Source organism: Puma concolor, chromosome C1 (genome assembly GCF_028749965.1).
Source record: "Puma concolor isolate L17-30 chromosome C1, mPumCon1.1.hap2, whole genome shotgun sequence".
NCBI lineage: Eukaryota > Metazoa > Chordata > Mammalia > Carnivora > Felidae > Puma > Puma concolor.
This window is the reverse complement of record NC_141674.1, coordinates 164,912,990-164,933,731: the sequence shown is the minus strand read 5'-3', so window position 1 is coordinate 164,933,731 and position 20,742 is coordinate 164,912,990. Positions and strand designations below refer to the sequence as shown.

At 42.6% G+C, this 20,742-nt stretch overlaps 1 long non-coding RNA gene across 1 annotated transcript in view; it reads left to right on the top strand.

The window, feature by feature from the left end:
• Positions 1-11,341: 11,341 nt before the first annotated feature.
• The window catches only part of LOC147578544 (uncharacterized), a 148,174-nt gene continuing 138,773 nt past the window's right edge, over positions 11,342-20,742 (top strand). Inside the window, exon 1 of the long non-coding RNA XR_015254305.1 lies at positions 11,342-11,467. This is a non-coding gene — a long non-coding RNA (uncharacterized LOC147578544). The remainder of the gene's footprint in view (positions 11,468-20,742) is intronic.

The window sequence follows — 20,742 nt, the reverse complement described above, 5'->3', positions numbered from 1 at the left end:
CTTCTGTGGCTGATGAACTTGTGATCTGTTTGCTTGGCTCAGTCTCATGTGGTGATTTGGTTCCCCCTCGATCTTGTAAGTTCTGGGTGTGCCTGAAGTGTGGCTGATGGCCCCAATTATGTCCAGCCTGGGCAGGCTGTCCTGTACGCTGTGACTTCAGGCCTCCTCTGCCTCCACTGTGGGGAACCCTCAGGCAGGATCCGTGTCTTGGCACGTGCCCTCTTGCGGTGGGGGAGAGATCGTGTGAGGCTCTCCCACACATCTGGCAGGTCCAGAGAACTAACTGAGGTTCTTTCTTCGCGTGGCCTTGCCACAGCTCCTGGTTGTGAAGGCATCGGGTGGGGGGGGGGGGGGGGGGGTCTCCTTCCCCAGCCTCACATGAGAAGCGGGGAGAGTACCCCTCTGCTTTTGACTTCTCTAGACCTTTCTAGCGTACTTCTGTCCAGGGCTTGGGCCCAGAATGAGTGAGACAAGATACATTTCTCCTCCCCCTCCTCTAGGAAGCCCGCAAGGCTTGAAAGATGAAGGGTATCTCTTTCCTTTCCCAGGCACACACTTCTCCTCTGTTAGCTTGTCCCCTGAGCCTGGACTCGTGAGGCAGTGGGTGTGAGTAGCACGTGAGGGAAGAAGGAATCCCAAACTTAACCGTTTCTGAAATATGATTCCCCTTATATGTACCTTTTCACTTCGCTTCTTTCCAGTTGCAAAACTTTTTCCTCTCCACCTCAGTAAAACACAGCCAAGTCCATGTCTGAACCTGAGTTTCAGGTTTCTTACGAAGTTTGACATCATGCGAGGTGTAGCCGTTTGGATGGCGTCTCCCAGAAAGACGCGTTGCCGGATGTAACCTTATTCGGAAAAAGGATCTGTGCAGATAATAATTAAGCTAAGGAGCTCAAGAGGAGATCGTTCTTGATTATCCAGGTGGACGGGGCCGAGAAAACATGGAGAAGGGAAGGCCGTGTGAGGGTGGGGTCTTGAGCGAATCAGTGGCCACAAGCCAAGGAATGTCCACAGCAGCCAGAAGCTGGACGAGGGAAAGGAATGAATCTCCCCGATAGCCTGGAGGGAGCATGGCCGAGCAGACACCTTGAGTTTAGACTTCTGGGAGAGAATAAATCCCTCTTGTTTTAAGCCACCCAGTCAATGGTCATTTGTCACAGAAGCAGCAGGAAACTAATGCATGAAGTGATGTCAGATTGGTTTTTCTAGCCCTACTCCTTTGATTATGGATTTTGTGAGCGTTCAATAAATACTCCCTGACTGGTTTCTGTCCAATACTTCTCAATCGCTTCCCTACGCTATTTATGTTGTTGTTGTTTTTCTTCAGAAATACCTCATTTCGTTTTCACATTCATTGAGCACCTACGAGGTGCCAAATACTATATGCTAGGTGTGCTCGGACCCACCGAGGCATAAGACCCAGTCCTTTCCCTTCAGAAAATTACACACCCATGCCTAGTAGCATAAGAACGCGGTGATGCGTCTTTGGGCTTATTCTGGAGTTGGGATTCCAAATGCACCTCCTTTTAAGCCTCTCTCCTTATCCGAAAGAATAATTTCTACGCACACGTGAGCCAAGAAATTTCAGTGGTTCTCACACCAGGCCAGTTTTCAATCTTTCTTCCCAGGAAGGTCAAATTAGTCCCTGTTTTCTGACACTGACTCCCCAGAATAACAATAATAAGGACAAATATCTCTAGATAATAAGATAGCCTGGGAATTAAAGCATGTACCAGCATTCATTTTGCAGTGATTAGGCGGCGTTGGCTGGACTGGGCCAGATAACAAGTACTAATCAAGTACACACATACAGATTAGAGGGATTCTGGGACTGTCCGTGGGAATCTTCAGAGATCACGGAGATCGTTAGGTTCAAACACAGATTCAGTTTCCTTAGCCACATCTGTAATTTATCGAGCACACTGGGAGGGCTAGGTTTACGTGATAGACTATGTCCTGTTGGATCTCCAGGGCACGCTTGGGATCGTGAGACAAGAATTATGGGTGTGGGTCCTGGGTGCTGCATATTAACAAAAGAAAAGAAAGCAAAAAAAGCTGACGACCTAGAAGTATGCCAGTGATCCTCCTGTGTTTTTAAAGATAGCAAGAAGCCGAGAATCTAGAACTGAGTCACGGATTCAGGCTTCCCACCCTTGCTTCCAAGAGAGGAAGGATTGCCCAGAAAAGCAAGCTTTGGAGGGGCGCCTGGGTGGCGCAGTCGGTTAAGCGTCCGACTTCAGCCAGGTCACGATCTCGCCGTCCATGAGTTCGAGCCCCGCGTCAGGCTCTGGGCTGATGGCTCGGAGGCTGGAGCCTGTTTCCGATTCTGTGTCTCCCTCTCTCTCTGCCCCTCCCCCGTTCATGCTCTGTCTCTCTCTGTCCCAAAAATAAATAAAAACGTTGAAAAAAAAATTTAAAAAAAAAAAAGAAAAGCAAGCTTTGGAATAAAGTTGACCTGGTTTTCAATCGGGGCTCTGGCATTTCCTACCACACAGTTTGGGGCAAGCGTCCTCTGTGCTTTAGTTTCCTCACCTGAAACATTGAGACACTATGACTTAGTTTCCAGGCTTATTAAAAGATTAAAACTAGCATTTGTAAAACGCCAAGCATGGTGCCTGTCACTCCGTGGTCACTTAATGGATGAAAACTGTTATTGTTTCCCTCCTATTCCTGCTCATCAATTTAGCTGAAGCAGCAGGGAAGGACAAGTGTCGGAGGAACGTTTTTACTGCGCAGAGAATAAGGGCCGGTGCAGGAGTATACTCTGTAAGGAAAGAGAGATCAGGACCATTCAGTCCAGAGGCAACAGGGAGCATGGACAGGTGGCCTGGCCTGGGAGTCAGGGCCGCTGGGGTTTAGCCCAGCTTCTGCTGCTCATCTGCTGGGTGACCCGGGGGAGAAAAGGAATGCCCCCGTGTCTCCGTTTCCTCACCAGTAGACTGTAGGATTTGAACACAATTAATATTCCTAAACACCTTTCTGGAAACTAACGCTAGCCTATAACCAAGTTTACACCGGTATGCATTGTGCAAAGGGGAAAAAAAGGACACTCTAGGTAGTTTTTCATAACATGCCTTCAGGGATTGCCTATAATCTGAAATCGTGTCTACTCTGATTTTTTGACTTCTCATGTACTTTCTTTTCAGAAACCATGGTGATAGTAGACGGCAACTACATCTTGGCAAAAAATGAAAAACGGGCAACCTGATAAGTGCCCCAAAGTTGTGGGTGTTTTGTTTTGTTTTTTTTTAACTTATCGGACCATGAAATCCCCAGACTTGGGAGCCACTGAGCTAGATGATCTCAAGCGCCTCTTAGCTGTAAAACCTCTGGCCATACGAAGTATCTCTAATAATATTTTTCTCTTGGGCTGCTTGCTGGAACAAGAACTTGATCCAAGACAACTTATAGGAGGGATTGAGAACAATTCCAGAAGGTGTGATTTGGGAAGGGAATGTGGGATTCGGTGTGTCTGAAAAGGGCCATGGCGGCTGGTAGGCAGTGGGATGGGCCACATGGAGAGAGAGGTCCTACGATCTAGAAACAAGACGTGTCCATCATGGTTGAACTACCATTTGGAGGTGGAGAGAACTTGAGATCATCTAACTCAGTGGTTCCCAAGTCTGGTCCAATAGGTTAAAAGAAAAACAGAAACCAAAAAAAACCTAAACAATCATCAGGTTGCCCTTCTTCTTCTTCAAAAAAAAATTATTTATCTCAATTCAAGTTAGTTACCATACAGTGTTAGTGTTAGTTTCAGGAGTAGAACCCAGTGATTCACCCCTTACATTGCAACATCCAGTGCTCATCCCAACAAGTGTCCTCCTTCGTGCCTGTCACCCATCTAGCTCATCTCCTCACCCACCTCCCTCCAGCAGCCCTCAGTTTCTTCTCTGTATTTAAGAGTCTCTTACGGTTGCCCTTTTTCAAAACAGTTTTTGCCAAGATGCTGTTGTCATCTGTTACCACCATCATTTCTTAAAAGACAGGGCATTCATTATAACACCATTATAACTCTGAAGACATGGCCTTGGAGTAAAAGACAGTCCTTTGAATGTAATGAGGTTAGTGATGTGAAAAGCCATAGCTGATGGAAGGCACCCCATCTGGTCCAGAAACAGCATGGTGTCCAGATGATATGTGACGAAGGAGGGTCCAATCGGAAAGAAGGACCCTGACTGCTAGGTGGAGGGTTGGGGGGCAGGCATCTCAGAGCAGGGCAGCTGGAGCATGCCAGCAGGCAGGCCTTGAGCCAACACTAGGATGTTTGGCGGCCGAAAGTGATACGAGGGGGTCCGAGCTTACCAACTAGGGCTGCCTACTCCGGGGGTCTCCAATCTGCTCAGCATATTCAAACCATCCCTGCCCGTGTTCCACCCCAGATTCTGACCCAATTCTCGGGGGGCCGGTGCTAGGCTGTGGCATTCTGTTAGAAGCTTCCTCAGGTGACGCTAATGAGCAGCCAGGGTTGGGAGCCCCTGGGTGATTCAGAGCCTCCGTGGAGAGGATAAGAGCTCAGCCGATGGGAGAGGGCTGAGATGTAGTTGGGCCCTACGAGTGGATGGGCAGTCCCGACAGTAGGGAAAGCAGCCTTTTTGAGAAGAGAGGTGCCAAGCACATATGCAGGCGTTACTCCATGGCTGTCTGGACAGGAGCTCAGGGAAAAACTAGTTTGCTGAAAAAATTCAGAGCTCTTTGCTATTCACTGGTATAAGCGAACACCCCCGTTGGGGAGCACTGGCTTAGCAAATATAGCTTTGTGTGTGTTAATTGCTTCAGTAGATGTAAGAAGCATGACAGGTATTCACTCAAGCAGAAAGATCAGAATTTCTCAGATATCTTCCACTCATTTTATTCAAAATTGGAAGGATATTCTGCCGTCAGCTGGGACACTCTGCTCTGCACAGGAAACACAAAACCTTCATCACCTGCCTGATAGTCTCAAGCTGGAAACCTGAAGAAATGGGCACAGCACTGGTCATTTCTACTCCTCTTTGAAGTCCAATGTTAAATTCTGCTTTGAAACCAAAGCAGTAAGAGAGGTTGGGTGGCCTTTTTTTCTTTTCTTTTCTTTTCTTTTCTTTTCTTTTCTTTTCTTTTCTTTTCTTTTCTTTTCTTTTCTTTTCCTTTTTCTTTTTCTTGTCTTTTTTTTTTTTTTTTTTTTTTTTTTGCTTTGGTAGTTTGGCCAAGCAAAAGAAAACACCCATTAGAAGAACTTGAGAACCTTTTGGTGGGAGATTTACAATATCAAATGAGAAAAATCACAATAACAGTAGTAATCAACATTCACTAAGTGCTTACTGTCTTAGTCTGCTTAGGCTGCTATAACAAAATACCACAGATTGGTTAATTACGCTAACCAACAGAAATATGTATTGCTCACAGTGCTGGAAGCTAGAAAGGCCAAGGTCATGCCAGCCCATTTGATTTCTGGCAAGAGCTGCCTCCCTGGTTTATAGTTGGCTGCCTTCACTGTGTTCTCATATGACAGAAAGAGCGAGAGAAAGAGAAAGAGAAAGAGAAAGAAAGAGAAAGAGAATGAGAAAGAGGGAGAACTCTCTGGTGTCTCTTCTTATAAGGACACTAATCCCATCACATCAGGGCCCTACCTTATGACCTCATTTAATCTTACCTCTTTACAGACCCCATCTCCAAATACAGTCACATTGGGGATTAGGGCTTCAACATAGGAGTTTGGGGGGGGGGGGACACAATTCAGTCTATTGCACTAACTATGCGCCAGCATTGTTTTAAGAACTTTGTACATGTTATATAATTTAATTCTCAGAATCCTATGAGAAAGATACTCTAGTTATCCCCATTTTACAGGAAAGGAAGTTGACGCTCAGAAAAGTTAAGACATCTGCCCAAGGTCACATGGCTGCAAGTAATCTCTTTGAAATATGAAGTCTACAAGAAATGAAGAGACAAAAGTGCTGTTAATTCTTTCCTTGATCCTTGTAGAATAAGTCGTCTTGGTTATGTCAATTTCCCCGAGGACTCTCTGCAGCTAATGAACTCTGACACCCGTGATTAGGAGAGTTCTATTGGAAGTATTTGATACTTATACCCACTCTCTTCACAGTGAACCAAAAGCCAAATTCCAATGCCCAATATCATGCTTGTTTGTAATACCATTAGGTCAAGTCTATTTCCTTTATGAATTACACCAATATTTTTAAGAACCTACACTTATCAGGCACTCAGATCTTTGTCTCTTCTCAAAGAGTTTAAGTGAGAAAGCCAGACATATTTACAAATGATTACAATGCAAAGTAATGATTGCCGGGGCGCCTGGGTGGCTCAGTCGGTTAAGCGTCCAACTCTTGACTTCCGCACAGGTCATGATCTCATGGTTGGTGGGTTCGAGCCCTGAGCTTGCCAGACATTCTGGGAGCCTGCACTCAAGAGCCAAGCGTGGAGGCAGAGAAGCTAAAGTGGCCTTGGTACTGATGATCAATACTGGGGAAGTAAATCCAGGGGTACTCAGTACCATAAAATAAAAACGGAACTTGCTCCCCATTATCTGATTACATGTAAATACAACTTCTTATCGCTTCTCGGCCTTTTGGCTAAGATCAAGTGTAAATACAACTTCTTGGAAAACAGGAAGCAATTCGTTTCCTTACTAGCTTACGATACTCTTTAGCTAGCTATCATCATCAAAAACTATACTATTAGATCACTGTGCCCATGTTGAGCTCTCCAGTTGCCAATGTGAATTGACCCTAACTGCTGTATTGCTGAATAGTTTATGTTCTATTATACTTGAAACTCCTTTATGTCTTTCTTCAGACTTTTCTTAGTTCTGTTACTGTTGTAGGCAATAGGCCGGGGGGGTGGGGAGGGTGGGGTGGGAAGAGGTCCACAACCACAGTTCTCCTCAACTCTGTCAACACCGTGAGTCTATTTCCTCAGCTCCCTATTCCTCACCTCCCAGACTTCTCTAGCTGATTCTAGAAACATTCTTTCCTTTACTTTTCTAAACTTGTGATTAATAGTTCTCTTGACTCCTTAGTTTGGCTGAGAGAACATTGGAAATTTTTTTTTAGTGTTGGAAATTTTTTAAAGATACTTTACAGGGGACAGCTTTCTTATCATATGTCAATGAAAAAAAATAGCCCCTCTAGATTTCCTTATGCATGGCATAGCTCCCACAATTTTCTGTCAAAGTACTTTGGCTTCCTGGAAGAATTGCTATGTCATATCTTTTCTTAGAAGGCAAACAGCCTCACTTTTTGCCTTGGCTACCAGGAAGCTCACAGCCAAATTTGTACACTCAGCTATAACAAATGTTAGGGATTACACTCGTTTCCTCCATCTCCATTCTCTCTTTGCTTAAGTCCCTTTCTTAAGAGCTTAGACTATGGCACTCAAATTCTTTCAGGGAAGAAGTGAGCCATAAGCAAATTCTCATTAATAAATGCTTGTCAACTGAGTTTGAGGCACACATGGACTTGCCTGGAACAAGTTCTCAGGTGTCAGTTCCTTGCCCTCCCGTCTGATTCAGTCAGATATAACGACAACATTACATCTGTCTTAGCGGACAGTCACTGGAAAAGTTTGGAGCTGTGTGCACTCTGGAGCAGAAAGGTGGCCATCACCAGGGCAAGTAGGTCCTCAAAGTGGGTCGCCTCTTCCTGTTGACCTCTCCTTGGGGACCTTCCCCTCCCTGTCCCCACAGAAGGCGCCTCTGCCCCCTGTTCTAAGCCCACAACATTTGGTTCACTCCACGTCCCCGCCCTCACTTCCATACTAAGAGGACTCTCTAGTTTTTTGCTTGTCTTTTAGAACAGAGGCTGCACTAAACAGAGGTTTGTTCGGGTCCAGTCTTCCAACCTTTCCTGGTGAGGTCACCTAGACTTGTACTTCCCCCAGTAAGTGTTCCTATTAATAATAGTTACATTAGTCACCAACACATACGTACTATCATCGTATGCCCAGAATCATGCTGAGGGCTTCTAATTAGGTTAGTTAATCCTCACTGAACTCCTAAGAGTTCAGAAATATTTTCATTCCCATTTTTGAAGAGAATTCTGAGACTGAGAGAGATTCCATAACCTATTCAAGGACACATAGTTAAGCAAGTTCAAATCAAAGCCAGGAATGGAACCAGGCTTGAACCAAGACCGTCTGACTCTTGAGCACCCACTTGGGAACCTCACAGCACCCTTCCCCCCAGGTGCGCTCCACGCCATAGAGTGATCACAGCAAATTCTGATCATCACATGTCAGTAAACCATCAATCTTCCTGGGGCAGTAACAGGTAAGGGGTAGGTGTTTGTCTCATACACCTATGTCTTAATTTACTTTTAGGTGTTTTGTCATTTTTGGCTTGAGTACAGACAGGAATTTTTTTTGTCACGCGAATCGTCTTGGGCACGCACGTTCTGATAATTCTCATGCTTATTGTGAAACCCCATTTTTGTATTTTTTTTTTATATTTTCAGAATCCAAAAATTGTAATTGCTTCAAAGAATAGAGAACAGGACTTGATTTTTGCCTGAAAGAGCTAACAGCCACTCCTCTCCATGTCCTGTAGACTTTCTCATCAGAAACTACATGTGCAAAATGTCCAGAAATAAGTAAGAAAGGACAATATTATGCAACAAAAAAATGCCTCAAGGTCAATGACCACCACATTTAGAATATCTCAAATTTCACTGTTGCCTCTCTGATCTAGCACACCAGGACTCGGTCTCTATATTCTCTGAGAGCAATCTTTAAAGTTAGGATAAAGGACACCTCACTTTGGCAGTAAGAAGAAGGTTTCTAGTGCAGAATCTGTATCAGGTTATGTTGTCCTGAGAATATACTATTCTCTCTCTCTCTCTCTCTCTCTCTCTTGATTTCTCTCTCTCTCTCTCGGTTTTTCTCTCTCTCTCTCTTGATTTCTCTCTCTCAATTTCTCTCTCATACACGCGCGCACACACACACACACACACACACACACACACAAACACACAGAAATCCTTAGCTCACAATCGGCAGATACCTCGGAATGGGTTAAAAATAAACACAAGCCCTCAAAAGAAAGGCAGAAACAGTAATGACAGTTTTGAAGTATCTAGTACTTGTTGTGACAGGAATAACAAATTAATTGGGACTATAACGGATTCTTTGTAAAGGTGAAGTAAACACACTTGACTGTATATTTTTCACCATCAGTTAAGTCTCAATTGGTTCTAAAAATAAACAGAAGACATTGAACAGTTTTAATGGATTCTGACACCTAGGTATTATGCTGTCACTCCAGTATAAATGAATCATAACTTTAGACTGCACCCAGGAATTACTACACATTTGGAGAAAATTTATGGTGCACCAAGCTTTGAATCATGATGTGATATCAAAACTAAAGTCAAAAGAGGAAAAAAGCTGGGCATAAATTATTATCCTCAATCCCATATGTATCTTCCAGTGCAACAGGTAAAGGTTTGAGGATTTAGGAATACTGCCAATAATTATCATGGGTGCTGAAACAAATTTATCCTTCTGAAAGTGGTTTATAGTTTTAAAAAACATTCAGCAAAAGGCCGGTCTTGTACACATGACAGAAATGTTTAATGTCTGCTCTGTGTGCGGGTCCCTCTGTCCAGCTAGACTGACTCCCTCCTCAGGGTATGGATATTTGTCCAGTCTCGGGATCTCTTTCGGGGGCCACACAAGTTCTATTTTCGGTAAAAAAGACCATCCACGGAATGAACGGCTTTAGTAGCCGTCATCCGTCAAGCTCATTGTTTCCAGTGACATAGGCAAAAATCAGTACTTCTTCCTCTTCAGATGAACAGTTGGTATGGTCTAGACATTGCCCCGAAGTCTGTGACTAATCAAGAAAGGAAGGCCACCAGGGGATATGCCATTGTGAGATGAGCAATCTGTGAATTGCATAACTAGATATTTTGAGACTCCAAATGTATCGTCAGGAGACTGTTAAATGTGCATGTATTTATTTGGTCAAAATATCAGGTTTTAAAGAGAACAATGCCTAAAGATATCCGATTCCAACATCAGGAGAAAATTTTTATGAAGTGTTTCCAGCGCGTAGTAGAGATCATAATACCGCACATTTGTACAGCATTTGGCACTTTCATCAATAACGCTTCAGTCTGTCTTCTGTAAAGCACTGGGGCTGGCATATTCCTCCATTTTACAGATACCACAATGGAGATAAAGAGGTTAACGCAACCGGCGAAGAAGCAGAGATGTTAGGACGCTGGTCTTTGCTTTGGGGGCCAGTACTCTTTCCAGAAGTTTGCTTATTTCTGTTTATCCTTTGGATGGACAGAACACAACCTGACGTTCGCACAGTGCTTGTAAACAGCACTAACAGGGCAGGTAGGCTCATCCCCATTTTACAGAGGAGAAGACTGGCGATCTGAGAGATCAAGGGAATTGTGCATGGTTGTACAGGTAGTAAGTTATAGAACCGAGAAAGGAAACATTCCTGCTCTTCTCAAAAGCCTTCTTCACATGCATCGGCTCGAGAGACCCCGCGTATCAAACAGGGCTGCTCTCCTTTCTGCTCTTCAGCTCACCATATTCTCACGGTTCCAAACAACCCCCCTTGTCAGCTCCTTGGGTTTGTGGATTTTCTCCAAGACACTTAAGTTGCCACAACTGAGGCCCTACGGAATACAGGTTGAAGGCGAACCAGAGAGAACCCTCTGCAGCTGGTTTCCAAGTTGATTCTCTCTGATATTTGAAGAGGAAATTGCAACGCCTGTCCTCATCTTTTAATGATCAATCAATTGGCACACCCGTGTCCCAAAACTTTAGGAGACTCACAGTAGATGTCCCCGAATGAAGTTCCATGTGTCTTTGAGACAGGCTGCTAGTCTGGGTCCTGGCAGGGCCCGGAGGACAAGCCAAAGGCCGTGGGTGACAGGAAGGGTGAGAACGGGGTCACCAGGGAGGACTCGGGGAGGTGGGCGGTGGGAGGCAGAAATAGCCTAGAAAGGGGCAGAACGGGGGCACCCCCCTAGGTCAGCAGGCCGGGGCCTGGGAACCTCGCCCGCAGGCTGACCCCACGACACCTTTCAGGTCTGCTGGCTCCGCCCTCGTCGGGCTGCCATTTTGGTGGCGTTTGTCCTGAAATGGCATCCCCTTCCCCCCCCCCCCCCCCCCCCCCCCCCCCCCCCCCCGTCTGCGATGTTCGCTCTAACTTCTAGGTTTAATCCATCCCTTGTGGCTACTTGTGCCGGTTCAGTTTCGATGCAAGCCTTTCTGCGTTGACCTTGTACGGTTATAAATGTTTTAACATCCATAAAAAAATAAAAACGTGCGCTCCCATAAAGAGCAGCAAACACAAAACACAGTAAGGAGCGGGAAGATTTGAGGCCGCGCAGCGCAGGCTCCAGAAGGCCGGCGTCACCGCCAGCTTGCATCGCATCCCTGAAGTTTAATGGCTGTGAACACGGTGATCGCGGGCTTTTTAGAGGGCATTATATTAGTGTGACCGCCGGTAAGTGCCAACCTCACATTTTTATTTCCACCGCGGAGCAGATCGTTTCCTACGCTCCTTTAGGAAGGGAAACGGGGCTTTGCAGCGTTTTTCACCCCCCTGGAAAATAGACTGCAGCTGCAGTATTCACAGCCCGCCCGCCTCCGAGGCTTTGGGAGCTTTACTTCGGTTAGGTTAGGAAGATGTGCTGTTTCTGCTCGGATGCGAGTTTCCGAGTGCTTTTGTTTTGAAGATTAAAAAACACTGGAGAGGGAAAACAAAGCTTTTAAAGCTCCATTAAAGGTTGTGAGTTCACTCCTTTCTGTTTCTCGGGGCGTAAACACGGTTCCAGGAAAAGCTCCATCTCGGAGCCCGAGAGGCCAAGCAGCTATTTAAAGGGGTAGCACCTAAACTTGTCAATTTCCAGACTACCAAATGATCCTGGAGGTTTTTTTATTCCTTTAATCAGCTGTAATTTTCAGCTCTGATGCTGCCTGACAGGCTTCATCTCAACCCCCGTGGAACACTGCTCCTCTGGCTTCTTCGCTGTAAGATACAAATAAGGAGGGACGGGGGATCTGGAAAATGAACTGACAGCGTAAATTGGATGGGACCTCCCCAACCTGTAGGGACTAGTGCCACAGTTGAAGGGTGGGACGGGAGGGGTTGAGGTGATGCCCGCTTTGTGGAAGGGGACAGGTGCCAAGACTTTTTACATGTCTTCTTTTTTTCTTTCTTTCTTACCTTCCTTATCCCTCCCCTCTCTCTCCCAGTTCTTCTTTGGATGATAGGCACACACATATACTCACTCAGAGAAACGCATACACATCTACACTCAGAGGTGCATTACTATCTTGTGCACTGAACAACAAGAGTAGCTATCACTTACTGAGGGCCTTCTACATGCCAGCCACTGTGGTCTGTGCTTTGCAAAGCATCATCTCGAATAATCTTCAAATCATCTCCACGAAGCTCATTTTACAGATGAGGAAGCTAATAGAAGCCTTGGGGGTGGATGAAAAAGAGACCAACTTCCGAAGTCCATGGCCTCCAGGTGCAAAACATCCCTCCTTGGAATTATTTTCACTCTCAGTCTTATCTGGAACAGGTAATCCCTCCAGACACACTGACTTCCAGCAGCTGGGGCTTGCGAGGAGTCACACAGGGACTGGTGGCCCCCGCGGGGGTGTGTCTCAGGTGTAAGGACCTGAGCTGCTCACACTCAGGTCCAAAAAGCACTTCTTTAACTGCACCCTGATCTAGGTGGGGCTTGCGGGGCAGTGAGATCAAAACTGTGGCCTTGGGCTCAGGGTGTCGGGATTCGGGGCGTGCTTTCCTGCCAGAGATGCCAGTACGAGGGAGGAAAGGCGATTTGGGGGCAGGCTTTCTGATCTTGCACCTGGGAAAGGGTCATCCCAGTGCTTTCTGGACTACCTGCCAGATAGTGGGAAGACCTGCTTCCATCAACTGGAGACCCTAGTGCTAGTTTCCATACACGTAATGCAAGGCAGTCTTTTCTCTCTGTCTCTCCTCTCAAGTAAGGCTTCAGGCCTTTCCTGGGGAAGGCATCCTAGCCTTAAAATATGTAGATACACGTGCCCTGAATCTCTTCAGAGTCACTTGCCGGATTTCTCTTTCGTTTAAATAACTGGTTTCCCAAACGTTCACCGCGTTCCCACCTGAGCTTCCCTGTGGGTAAAATGAAAACCACAGATCTGTGTCTGTTTGGAAAAGATGATGCAAGAAGATACGGAGATAACAATCGATTTTAATAATCAAGTGATTTTAGATCTACATGAATAATATGTTCCTATTGGACGTAATTTTGTCGCCGTATAGTGACAGTCCACATTATATTTCGTAGGTAGGTCCGTGGGTATCCCAGGCAGCTTTGAATGAGGAGACGAAAACCACACTTCTTTCTCACCTCTGTCCAGCGATGCTTCCTCTCGTCTTCCTCCTCCTCCTCCTCCACCTCCCTACCACAAAACCAAACCAAAGCAACAACAAAATCAAACAAGCAATTGACTAGACTCCCTCCTAAGCTCTTTTCTAGGTTAAGATCGTACCTGACCAACCTGAGTGCAAAGGTCATTCGATTCCAAAATGCATGTATTCACATTATGTCAGGTATCCCGGTTCTTCTATTCGTAAAAAATACCTATATGTGAAAAATCTCACAATTTTATATAATTTGCTCGTCTTCATCCAGGCATAACTTCTTCTTGAGGAACCCTCTCCCTAAATTACAGTTCAAGGTCATTACTGACTTACTAGTTCAATCAAATCTAATATCGCTGTGGGCACCAGACCCTCCAGTTCTTTTGCTCTTTGCTTACTATCGTTAGTTTTGCATCATCCTGCATCTTCTAGTTACCAAACGATGTCAAAGACGCAAAATATTACCTGGAAGAAGTAAAATAATTAAGTGGCTTTTCAGGGTCTTAAACTTATACGACACCTGTGCCGTCGCATGTAGGTGAGACCATCACACATCATGAAAAGAATTATGCTCTGGAATTATGGTAATTCAGTACCTCCCCAAATAGCTGGTTGTACTTGTAACCCTCACGTGAGGAGTAGAATCCTTGAAATAACTACCGTGTTTATGGTTCTAATTTGGCGTGCAATTGATTCTCCTAAAAACCGTAAGCCAGAAAAGTGCTTATTTTACAGACCACGATATAATATTCATGAAAACTATTTTAAAATTACTCTGGTGTCCTACAAACTTCGAGATCTTTTGTTTTCATAAATGATGAAAGGGAAATGTCACAAGTGCACATCGTTGTGGGGCCCCGGCTCTGTTGACAGCTGTATGATGCACACTCAGTGCAGCTGGTTGGGAGCTGAGAGTTTCATCAATAAATATGACTCTGATCGCTTCATGTCGACGGTCAAGGTAATGGCGTTAAGTATCTTGGAAACGTACACCACTACCAGTCATATGTGGACTTGAGAGTTGAAATCCACAGTGTGGAGCTCATCTCATTCTTCCCTCTTGACAGAAATTTCACTTTTTATCTTTCTCACAATTCTTGATGATAATCTGTTTTTAATACAGTCATATTTCTTGCTTGTACTATACTACCGCATAAGCCTGCTCATACATTGTATACAGCATGTGAAAATAGGAATTGAAGCTAATTTTGTCTATTACAATAGAAGGAGTATTTCACCTCCCAGCCAATTTTAGTTTTAGCATGGGCACGACCACGGCTTCTCTGGATCCCTAAAGGCGATTAGATCAGTGTTTTAAAATATAAGAAAAGCAAACCACAGAAGGCCAAGGAAACTAATCCTACATATAGGAAGAATCGTGTGAAATAGATCTCAAGGGCATGGTTTTTTTTTTTTTTTTAAGAAATCAATATTAAAACATTTTGTGTGTGAATTAATTTAAAAATAAACTGCAGCTCTCCATAGTATCTAAGCTGCCCTACTTTATCAATTTTTTCATTTACCTTTTATTCTTTCTCTGCAGATATCTCTACCATGAAGGATATTTTGCATGGATGTTATATCTAAATATGTACATAACTAGCCTCTAAATCCATTCGTTTCATTTATTTAAAAATGACATTAAAGATAAATAAATGAATAAAAATGAAAAGTACATTTGTTTACATTTTGCTTCTCTCACAATTTAGTAGTATAGCTCAATATAGAAAATTGATAGATGGAAAGGTATTTTTGATAAAAAGGCTGTTTTCAAAACAGATTAGAGATACTGTACTAAATATGGAAATCTACATACACATGGTAACTTTGAAGATTTTTATTTTTTGCTTGCTCTTCTTATTATGAGGCAATTCTTTTTAGACAGTTCTTTGTTCATAATGCTCTGCTTGGAAACATTTTGAAGTTAACATGAAACACCTAGGTTTAAAATGTCACACAAAAAAATAAGTTTATATCTCTACGCCACCAAATTTTTGCTTCAAGATTTTCCGGTGTTGACTTATAACATTTTTTTAATATCCACAGTCACCTTGACAGAATTTTCAGACTCCGAAATATAGAGTATTAATTTGACTGTGAATGTTTCCTTAAGACAAAAACACAGAAAGGCAGGAAATCGCGAAAATCCTTGCATCTGGGAAAAAGAGTGGTAGGTAGGTTAACATGTTATTGAAACTATAGGGAGATACAGTTTTTGACATATGAATGTTAAGAACAAGGCCTTGTAGACATTTAAGCTGTGTTTTTTTTACCCTTTTGGATCTATTTTTACACTGACCATAATTGAAATAATGTTAAAATGTAACCAAAAGAATTCTCAGCAAAAATGTTGAAAGGGACCAATTTATGTGTAAAAAGATCAAGAAAGACAAGCTAATTTTTAAAAAGCCGTATGCTCCCAGCATTAATTCTCGATCTCTGCAAAATTCATTTTATGCTTATAATGACTTTCTGTTTTTGTAAAGAGAATACTTTTTCCTCCTTTATTGACCAAACCGTGATGAGAAAATAAGAAATTTAATGCCAATGGATTATTCCTACCTTTTTTTTTTTTTTTTTTTCTGAAGACCTGGGAAAGACTTGGCTCCAATTAATGCCAAGACCACTTTATTTGTGTAAAAATATAACATAGTTAATAAAACGTTAGCTGTGAATAAAAATGTAACTATAGTGAAATGCAAATGGGGCTACTGCTAATGCCCAGTGCTATGTACCCATGTTGATTTCTCTAATGGAGAAAAATATCTATGATGCTCTCGGTAAATTAAATTATATCAGAATGTGTTCTTTAGGAGGTTTTGGAAGCTTGAGATTTCAGACTTTAATGCCTGCACACAAACTGACTTTAAAAAGCAAAGATTTGAAACAGATAAAGCAACATTTTGCCTAAAGTTCATTCATCAAAGGGCTGCATATTTTGAAAAGGGTAAAAGTACTACCAAACCCATCAGGGATAAGTAAAGGCTATATACTATAGATTATTTTAATCCCCCAGCTAGATATAAAAGGGATAATTACATATTTGTGGTTGAAGCCATGTGGTGGAAAAATCAATACAACTTTTTTGTATGACACTTCATTAGTGTGAAAAATTTTAAAAGCTGAGAAGAACTGCCTTGCAATTAAATGCCTCTGCTACTCCAGCTCCAGTAATGGGTTTGTATTATTATCTAGTTTATTTGAAATAGTGGTTGCACTATAGAAGTAATTGGAAAACATTGATTATGCACTTGTATCTGGAAAGCCTGGCAAATCATTACAGGGCCCGGCAACAGTTAGTTAGCCTTACTAATGAAGCACTAATTGCTCTAAGTAGGTTAACATGTTAGTGAAACTATAGGGAGATAATAGTTTAGAAAATTCTGAGATATCTTGCCCAACATGCATTTTCATTTAAGTTTCCAGAGATAGAAGCCATGTGGGGTCCCCCCCGCCCCCCGCCCCTTGTTTTGTTTGTGATGTTCCCTTGGAAAAAAAAAAAAAAAAAAGTAGCCTGAATTAAATTCCCATATTCATTTGGCTTGAAATGACTTCATTTCGTTTCGTGCTCTTTTCTTATTAACCCAACCACTTCTAGCAAAAGGTTGCTGTCAGCATGGTTGCCTCGAGCAGGTTTTGGGGTTCTTCTGTGCAGAAACCTCTGACACGTCTATCTTGGTTCACTCTCCCAGTTCCAGGGCTTCATGATTCAATCCATGCAGAAGCTGCCTGCTGTTGGTCATAATCCCACTGTCCTACCTACATAAAAACTGTAATTTAAAAACTATATACTTTTTTTACTTGAAACGTATTTAATTAGTGGGATGTAAAACAGCTTTAATAGCAGGAAGAGAAGCAGTATATTCCCCCACTGCCATTCTTGGGATTTTTAGGAGGGAAAAAAAAAATTCAGTGCTGGAGAAATTCTTGCCTTTGTGCACGGGGAGGCAAAGACAAGAATGTTCCTAGCAACAGCATCTGTAAAAACAGCAAACAAACAGAGACACTTGAAACCACTCCCAGCCCACTGATGGGAATGGATAAATAATTGTGTTATATTTGCACAATGGAGTATTAGGCAGGCAGGGAATGTGGGTGGCATACAGGCACCCACGTTACGAATGAATCTTTGAGCAAAAAATGTTTGGTAGAAAAGAAAGTTTCAAAAGACTACACATGATGTGATCAAAAGCCCCCAAATAAGCAAAGCTAAACAACTGTAGTGATATGTACATATGTAGCAAAATTATGCTTTTAAAAATCTATGAAATGGTATAAAATCAAAGTTCAGGATAGAGGTCATCTCAGAAGGTGAGGTAGGGCCACACAGGAGTTATCAAAGTTTTTGGCCGTAGTGTAGTTTTTGAATTGGGTGGTAAATTCATGGGTATTCATTTTAATATGATGCATAACTCAAATTTCTGTTACAGATGGTCGTTTATATATTACAACAAAACTTTTGAAAAGGATCAGTATCTTCCACTCCTTTGAAACTTACATCATTTTGCCATTTCAAATAACCAAGTCAACCCCCCCCCCCCCCCCCTTTGATTTTCTAAGGAAATCAGAGGTAAAATGTTGCCATTTAAAAGTTGTTGTATTTTCTGGCTAATTACTGAGAATATAAACGTAAGAAACCAAAGGAGAGAAACGTTTTCTTTAATGAAAAAAAATCTGCAAATACAGTAATTCACTTTTGTATGTTTACAATTTATGCGTAAATGTATTTGTCTTTGCAAGGCTTGGGTAGCCTTCTCTACTAATGAGTAGGGAGTACATCAGAGTTCACATCTGAGTAGCAGATTTATCTTTTGGGACAATTAAGGAAACAACAATGGTATAAGGGCTGGAAATGGCAAGTTTTTGCCATTCTTAAAAAAAAAACAACAACAACTCTTCTTTATTTAGCATCATTTAGCACTGTAAAAAGCAATTAAGTAACATGATCCCTGTAAGATGTCCAACAAGTTTGGAAGTCATTGTGAGAGGAATGGGTCTATTCCATGTATCTTTCATTCCTAGCCTGGCCATTTCTTTTCTTCCTGTATCTAACAGAGCTTGGCATATAGCAAGAGGTCAGTATATCCTTTTGAATCAAACTTTTTGTGGAACCGATTTCCACGAAGATAGATACCTTGAAGCATATAATTATATTTGAATGCCAAAAGTGATCATTTACAAGTAATAAATAAGACAATAGCTCACAGAAGCAAAGTTGGCTACCTGTACCCCCGAAATAAGTGAGAAAAACTCTCCTCTGAAACAAACCAGAGATTAGCAATGCTCTTGAATTGTTCTTTATATTTTCAACACGTGGTAGAATGATATTATTTAGAGAAATGCAGCTCATGGGAAAACATATCCACACAAGTCTTAAAGGCAGTGAGGTTCAACTCTTTCCTTGACCTATTCAAAAAATACCAAAGAATTCTTATCTTTTAGAGATTCCTGCTGGAATGTTTACAGGTCTGATAAATGAAATAATACTTAGGGTTTACTTCAAAACAGTACAAGGTGGGGAGTGAGTGGAAATACAGATGAAACCAGATTGGTCATAAGCATGAGGTGATATTGGTTGAAGCTGGGTGATGAGTACATGGGGGTTATTGTATTACTGTCTCTTTTCATGTGTTTAATTTTGTCTATACTAAAAAGCTTAAGATGTGTGGGGACAGATTTACTGAATTTCTCACTTGAAACTTATTTTGTTAAACGGTTAGTACTTACATTCATTCTCTCTCTTTGGATTGGAAAAAAGAGCCAGATTCTCATTCTGGCCACTGATTCCCCCGAAAAGACTTACTCGTTTATTTTAAAGTGATATTGGATGGTACCAAACAGGTGCCATTAGGTGATGCCAGTTGAAATAGAACTCTCAGCCTTCAATAAGGGATTTGTGTTTCCCTCAATGTTGATTTTTTTTTTTTTCTCTTGGAGTTACTGGAAGAATCTGGCTGGGATGGGCGGTTGCAAAGAGAAAGAGAGGGGATTATTGTTTAAATGGGACCCTGTTTCTAGCATTAAGTCAGAGGAGAGCCATTCTGGTTGCATTCGACATTGCAAAGAAAAGTAACAATGCTCTCAGAGAGCCGCTTTCTACAAAGCAGCTCATTATTGTAAATGGCGCATGTTTAGACTGCTAAGGCAAATCGTAAAAGTACGGCCTCGACCGCAAGCTCCTCTGGCAGTAAACACTGTCCTCGGGCCAGATATACTTCTGGGGAGCCCCCCGCACCACCAGCCTGTCTGGAAAGCTCGTCCAGTGATACTGAAACGCAGAAAGTGGAGTTATGGACGTATAAATGTGCATGGTGAACATTATCTGCAAGGTCTTTTATGTTAAGGAAATCACGACACCTGCCAATCTTTCAAATTCCAAAGGGTAAAGCATGAGGCCTAGTAGGCTGTCATTGAACATGACAGGCTTAATGCCAAGTTTATAACAGAAAAAGGGCAATCTTATTGTGGTTTATTCGGTTTTATGTTGCTGGGTCGGTAGGAAGGCGCGGGCTGTCTCTCTCTCCCTCTCTCTTTCTCTCTTTTAAAAATCTAATTTATAACATTTGAAATACCAAACAGATTCTTTACATATCTCCTGAGCCCCTGCCCCTCTTCACTACCTCCAGTCTCTTCTTCAGGGAGCAACCCTAAATCCTTCCAATTTAGCATCTTTGTGAGGCCAGACAATGGTGTTAGTTGAGCATTTCCTTGCGTTGTTATAGAGCTGTTTCTAACTGCAAACATCTCCGTTTAATTACTGCTCTGACTGTTGCTGTATTTTCACCCAACCTGCCCCTCGCTTGAGCCCATTGGGCTGGAGAAAGAATTACTCCCCATGCTGGTCCTTAGCCCTGCTTGTTCGGATCTGTAATTGGCCCTGTGTTTTTGACTTTTTGCTAATAAGCAGCTTACTTTCTCTCCCCCTAGACTCAACCCACCACTTTTGTTTCATGAATTTTACAAAGGATTTTAATAGATGCTTTAGGCTATGCAAAATGTTATATGAAGGGAAGCATTAATGCAACAGCCTTGACACAGAGGACGTGTGAATGGCTGCTTATCATTACAGTCAGGTCTCAAATTTTCATTAGGAGTTCTGGAGGACAAAAGAAGAAAAAAGTGCAGCTAGATGAAGGAATATTAACCTATACTGTGTAACCAACTATAATTGCTTAGCATTTTACATTAACTCTCTTCAGACACGGCCTCTCATTATTTTTACACATACATAATAACCGCTTATTACAGCGGTATAGTTCATGTCCATACATTGTGGATAGGTTGTGTCAGCACTTCTAATATAAGACCCACTTTCATGGGTTTAAAACAGCTGTAAAATTTACCTCCAGACCAAA